Here is a 7,022-nt window from a genome sequence, read left to right on the forward strand (position 1 = left end):
AACGAAAACAACAAATGGGAAGTGAAAAGCAAAAAGAAACTTAAAAAGAGAAGTCGATACCAGTACTCTTACACTCATCCAGTGAGGAACGGTTCTGGAATTGAACGAATCACTAACTTCTCGACGGCCTCTCGTTAGGCTGTTTTGTCGGATCTTTTAGCCGGCGAATTGGGAGCAGAGTGCTCTCCCGACGAGCTCGACTTCCGAGGTGCTGACGGGAACCGCGAGGCCGAACGTCCCTTAGAAGGCACTGCCTTCTTCAAGGAAGACGCTGAACGCGACCGCGACCGCTTACGCGTGCCGTCCCGCGACGCAGGAGCTAGCGGGGGAGTCGGCGTTTTGTCGTCGGTTGGTTTGTCAGAGGTGACTTTACTCCCCTTCGCGTGCGAAGATGATCTTGCTTTGTCCCGCCGGGACTCCCTACTCGCCTTGGTGGCCGAGGACTTCGTCGGAGACTTCGACCGAGACGCTGAACGCTCCTCCGAACATGACCGACGGGACTTCTTGCGCACTAGGGACTTCGATCGTGACCGTAAGGGAGAAACCGAACGTTCTGATAAAGCAGCGTGCGCTTTGAGTTTGCCTTTAGCGCGTGAAGATAAAAGGGACCGCTTGCGCAACGAACTTAATCGAGAGTTTTTCAGGGAGGTAGAACTGCGAGACGGGGAACGGGAACGCTTCGCGCCCTCCTTCGCCCTTCAGAGACTTGTGAGAGAGCAGTAGACGCTTGTTGGAAAGCTCGTCGTCCTCCGAACTTTCGTCGGAACTAGAAGAAAGGCGCAGCGTCTTCTTAACGGAACTGAGCTCTTCAGAGTCGCTCTCGGCTTCATCCTCCTCGTAAGCCGACTCTCCCACACTCGCTTCCTCCCAAATCGCCGTGTAAGTACCGTCCGTACGCTCATACGCTGCGTATCCCGCTGAGTCAGCTTCCGACGCGTCTAAGGGGGTTACCTTGGGTGTTCGAAGAGCCCCTTTCTCCCGTTCGCGCGAAAGCTTGGCCGTCATCTTCTGAAGACGCGACAATGACTTAGCGCATGTCAGACCCCCTTCGAACGGTCCCCAACCCAATGAGGTTCGTGATCCTCCTTCGACTTTATGTCCAGCGGAACGAGGGCCAACGCCCGGTCCGTGAGCTGACTGTCGGGCTTCGAGCTATTAGGGTCCAGGGCTCCAGTATGCTCCAACAACTCCGGGATGGTCGTGAAACATCCCTCGTCGATCCGGAACGGCTTGAGAGCGTTCTTCAATTTTCGCGAGTACGCTCCCGAGTCACGCGAGTAAAGCTTAGACAAGTTGTCGATGACTGAGCCGCTGTAGGGCTTGGCGTCTGGGGCGTTCCGACCAGGCTGTCCTCCCATCCACATAAGGCGACGACGGTGCGCGCAGCTCTCGAATAGACGAAGGAAGCCGAAGTAGCCCCAGGTCTCGATACAAATGCTTAGGAACCAGACGCGTGCGACTACTGCCGCCATCTTAGCCTTGCGCCGCTGAGTCTGCGCGTTGGGGGTCCTCAACGTGACGTTCGCCTGCCAATCCCAGAACTTGGAACGGTTCTCATTCCAGAAGCGCCAGTGAGAAGCGTGCACGTGCGGGTACCCTTGCGGGTTGTACCACAAGTGCGAGCCCGGCCACGGATACACCAGCTGGTACGGTTCCTGACCTAGCTCGGCCGCCTCGAAATAAACCCGTTTCAGATCATCGACTACGGGAGAAGGAGTCGTGTCCGACAGCTTGAATGGTAACGCGAACGAAGACCACGGGTGACTTGGACGCTTCTTGCCGGAACGAGGACTCTCCGTGATCGTCTTCCTCTTAGTCGAACCAGTGCTGATGCACTTGAGCGGAAATCGACCATCCTGCGTGAAGCGTGGGTGCCGAGGCGGCTTGGACATGATAACTACCGGCCCCGTCAGAGCGTCCGAAGCCTTCCCCGTGTCGTCCCAGATCGCGACGGCTATGTCATCCAGAATCTCGAGGCCGATGGAGCTAGCATTTGCAGCTAGGACGTCTCGCATGAGGATTTAGAAGCGCTCGTCGGCCGGAGTGTCATCTGAAGAAGAGCCGTCGGAGTCCGAAGACTCCACGTTCCAGACGGCCTTGAGTCGGCGCGTTGCCGTTCCGCGCGAGGTGCCCATACTGGGGTGGTGAGGAGAGAGGGCGCCAAGGGTCGTGTCTGAAGTCGGGGCAAAATTGCCAAATGAGCAGGAAGACTGCCCGTCGGTACCTGGACCTCCGGCCCTGTCTCTCTCGAGGTTCTTGTGATAACTGTATATTGGGTGCAAGAGAGGCTCCTGAAAAGGACGAGGAATCGGAGTTCTCCTTTCCCAGCTACTGGACTTGACAGATGGGTGGCGACTAAGACGGATGGAGGTCGAATGACGTCGAGAAGGGTCGCCCTGGTTGTACTCAGTTTCTTATTTGCCGAGTGTACTCTCATATAAATGGAGCCTCACGCTAGTGTTTTCTACGAGTACGCCCGCTGGGAGCTGTGGCCCGTGTACGTAGGGGCTGTAACGGTCTGGGTCCTAACGACTCCTCTACGTAACGTTACCTGGGAGTTCTTGGTCCAAGTGTGGCGTGTGGTCAAGTTGAACTGCGATATTTGGAGCGACTGTGCGTCGTTATACCGAGACGTACTTCAAGCTAACGAACTTCGTCAACTTCGGGGTGCTACCTACGCGTATGAAGTGTGGAGTGCGCTAGTCGCTGTGCCTCCTATTGTTCTACTCAAAGGAGAAGAGAAGTATGGTCGTTATGGACGGATGTTGCGGAGTTGGTGGATCGCCAGCAAGGTGACATTCTCCGACTACATCCCAGAAGTCCTCCTTCGTACAAGAGACTCGAGCATACGCTATTGGTACGCTTTCTTGGACTTTCTCAAGGCCACCTGGACGCGCCTGTACGCGATGGGAGAAGCCAGAGCTACTATGCCTGTCCCTGCTGCTGTACATCCCGGTCAACGTCTTTGATCTGGTGGAGTTCGTACACCTGGGACCAGTAGGTGTGGGGACTGTACTATTGCTCCTACTACCTACCAAATAATGCCTCGAGTGGACCGGCTGGAGTCTCGCCGACACTCTGGTCGCGGTGGTCGCCGGTGCGGTATATCACGCTTGTCGTCAATACGACGAGGGAAGCCCCCTCGGAACTGTCTCCCCTAAAGTAATGGTCGAACTAGCACTGACGAGTACCCGCCGAAACGCATCCCAGCGTAGTATGGCCGAATCCCGGAACATCGAACGTCTGCGGGTCGACGACGATGTCGAAGTGCTATATGACTTTCAAGCCGCCGACCCTGACTACGTTGAGGACCGCTCCGAGGACTACCCCGAAGCGTTCCAGCCTCCCTTGTCTGAGGACGTTACTTACGACGGAGTCAATAGGACTAACGTGAGAGATGTACACAGAGGATCCGTTCGCCGAGGACGACGAACGACAAGTCGGGGAGGATGTCCCGTACCCGGGAACGGAGGGGTCATTCCAGGAGCTCTGCCTCCCGTCGGGATGACTCGAGGCCCTGGTATCACTCCTCGTCCAGCCGTCCCATCAGGATGGTTCCCGTTGAACCCGACAACGCACGTGCCCCGGACCAAGCCCGTTAGGGTGGTCCTATAAGGGGGCCCCAGAACGGCGGTGTCTTGGCGTCGTGGGACCAAAAGCACCTCGCGACATCAAGCCCCTTCCCAGAAGCTCCCCGTTGTCCCACGAAGGCCGACCACAAACGAAGTGAATCCTTCCTTTTTTTAATATGTAGTGCAGTGTATGTAAGGTCGAGAAGGTGTTAGACCTCTCTTCCGGTTAGCTCTCAGTCTTATATTTCCCTTCTTCTACTCAAGAGGAAGGCCAAGCCAATCAACAAACTTTTATTTTCAACTTACGAGTGTTCCTATCTACCGTTCCTGCAGCCACTGAATAAGACCGTACTCCCTGAACAGCCGCGGACTACCCGACCCTTGAAGGAAGAGGAGATATACGACATCTGGTGGAGAAGCAGGGTAGCCAAGATCTGGTGGAGAAGCAGGGTAATGCGTTGTCGGGTTCAACGGGAACCATCCTGATGGGACGGCTGGACGAGGAGTGATACCAGGGCCTCGAGTCATGCCGACGGGAGGCAGAGCTCCTGGAATGACCCCTCCGTTCCCGGGTACGGGACACAGTAATAGGGAGACCGTCTACGTGACAATTACATGTATCACAGAATCCCCCCCTTATTTATATACAGATGGTCCCCATATGGTTTTTGCGATTGGACAGTACCAGTGCGGAACCGGCCCCAATATATCATGTATTAATACAGAGCAGTGTTCACAATAGGATATGAAAACAGTGTACAGTACTGTACCCCGTTTTCGCGCCCTTGAGAAACTTCCGGATGTGATAATCCTGAATCCAAAATTTGGATTCCAAATGAACTATAAATTATAGTATAATTCGTAAGCTGAAATCGTATTTATTTGCAAATCCTAAATGGTTCATCCCTACTGTACTACTGCAAGTTCCGCAGCACCGCAGCATACAATGGCTTCATTCATTATCTACCCCCTCCCAGTGCGGCATCGTCTCACACAGGTACATGGCGAGCCGCAATAATACACTGCTACTGCTCCTAAAACGCACACACAACTTCACGTTGAGCAGGGAATGGCTGCGTTTAAAATGAATGCCGAAGCAGCATCTACGGCACTATTCCACGAATTGGCTGTCTTAGCCACAAATTAAAATTCAGTGTAGCAAGAAATGCTAAGTAGAATTGATAGTAAACAACTAATGTGGATTCATCAGATTCACGTTTACTCGCGCGAGTCAAGTTGAATCGAGGGTCAACTCCGTCTAACTCACGCGAGTTAAGTTGAGGTGAGGGTCAATTCACATTAACGCTAATGTGTGTATCGGTGAAAAATATCAATGCCGTTTCTAAAATCATGGTGATACCTCACTTTCGCTACTGTAGATTTACCCAAGGTGACGGGAAATTCTCCTGTGCCTGCATTTCGATATCTATCTAGTTCATCTAAAGATTTTCATTCTTCATAAATAGCTTGATTTCAATAAGGGCGATCTGTGAATAAATTTGCGGGTTCTGTGATTATCGTCTCCCACCGTAATACACGATAATCTTGAGATCTTGTGCCAAGATCGCTGCAACCATGTAAAAAGGTCACTGCAAAGGTATAAGGACAAAGTAAAAAGTAATTAATACATTGAACATGCTTCTTTGAGCCATTTATAGTCATGGAAGGCATTAACGATACATAAAAAAATGTTTTAGGTACTTCAGGCCTTCGAAATTGATGCAGACCGCACAAAACAAGGGATACATGTAGTAACTACCCTAGTTTTATACCCGGTAGTTACTGACTCACATAAAAATACAAATTAAGAAAAGAAAGGGCAGATCACGAGAGAGAAATCATTGATTGCGTTAGGTGATGATGGGTCACCAATGCTGCACACAAGAATCTTAAGATCTTGTGCCAAGATCGCTGCAACCATGTAAAAAGGTCATTGCAAGTATTTAAGGACAAAGTAAAAAGTGGTACTGTAAGTGCATTGAACACGCTACCTGCAGTTCTGTGTGTACTTATAACGCCGGTTTCAGGCCTACCGTTCAAAGGTGGGATGACAACGCATCAAAAACATAACGTTTTGCATGATACATATCACCCAAGATTTGTTTTGACTTGGTATTTGTAAGAGCAGGCGCGAGGGATCAACTGGTCCTCCCGTGGAAAGGCATACTATGCTGTAATGTAAGATTATAGTAGGTCGCGCTCAGAAGAAAGTTCAAAGACACTCGAAGGAAGCTGGCACTTCCTGTAAAGTCTTGTCGCCGAGTGTATTGAGCTTGTCGACTAGCTGTCAAAAATGAAACTGAGACAACTAAAACATGTACTTCGACTTGCTCCCCACATTGCCATCACTAGGACGCTAGTGATGGTGCTCAGCTCGTACTTCAACATGCACCAGCTTGAGTAGACGAACAGTTGTAGATAACAGCAGGCAGTTCTGATAAGCGTCTTTGACTTAACAAAAGACGCTCAGCTTCAACTCCATATCTCGCTGAGCCACATTTACATGGCTGACTGCAACCACATGATGATGGTCAACCTTGCTGCCGCAACTCGACTGCATTGCATGGGCTCGGTTGGGCTTTTAAACCACGACCCACTACAGTCCCTTTCTAAGACCAATCCGACCACACGGTAAAATTGCAACTTGTATGAAATATATTTCGTGTACCACCACTCGGTGACGTTAGACTTATGATCACGTCAGTATAAATCATATATGACATAACCAGTGCAACTTCAACACGTTGCCGTCGAAGTTGACTTGACCATGCATATTACTCAAGCTATTGACCAAAAGAATCACAGCATCAAGGTAAAACCTTAATTTAGTGGCTATACAGTCATTATACCAGGGGTGTACACACATACACGGCCAATACCGTTTTGCCTACGCTTCTAGGGCTTTAAAATGGTCCTCAAGCTTAGCGGCTTTGGCCGAAGCAACATATCCTTTCACAAACGCACTCACGTCTTTGTTTAGGGATGTAATAGGCTCCCACGAGCCCTCAATTGCTTCTAAACCTTGCCACCCGACAAGGATATCGTAAGAACGACTCTAGTCAATCCAACGATGTTGCATCAGCTCGCGCACGCGAAGCATAATGCCCTGGGCAGCCACGTGCTCCAGGAGTTCCTCAGTCACTTCACGGTCCTTGTCAGCGAAGAACTTTAGCCGCGAAGCATGTACATCAAGTTCTTCACCAGTAACAAGGTGCTTGATCTTGAACACGTTGTGTGGTTCCGCTGTGATAACCGAGTAGGGTCCGATCCATGTGACGAGCAGCTTTATCTGTCTCTTCTCATCGACACGTGATCGCAGTACATAATCGCCTACGTTGAAGTTGACGATGGTGTCGCCACGTTCCTTTTTCTTGTTAAGCAGTGTCTGCTTGAGGCGGGCGTCTGTAACTGCTCTGTGCATGTCTTTCACACTAGTTCGCAATCGGGCCA

The sequence above is a fragment of the Phytophthora infestans genome, genomic scaffold (assembly GCF_000142945.1).
Source record: "Phytophthora infestans T30-4 supercont1.29 genomic scaffold, whole genome shotgun sequence".
NCBI classification, from domain to species: Eukaryota; Oomycota; class Peronosporomycetes; order Peronosporales; family Peronosporaceae; genus Phytophthora; species Phytophthora infestans.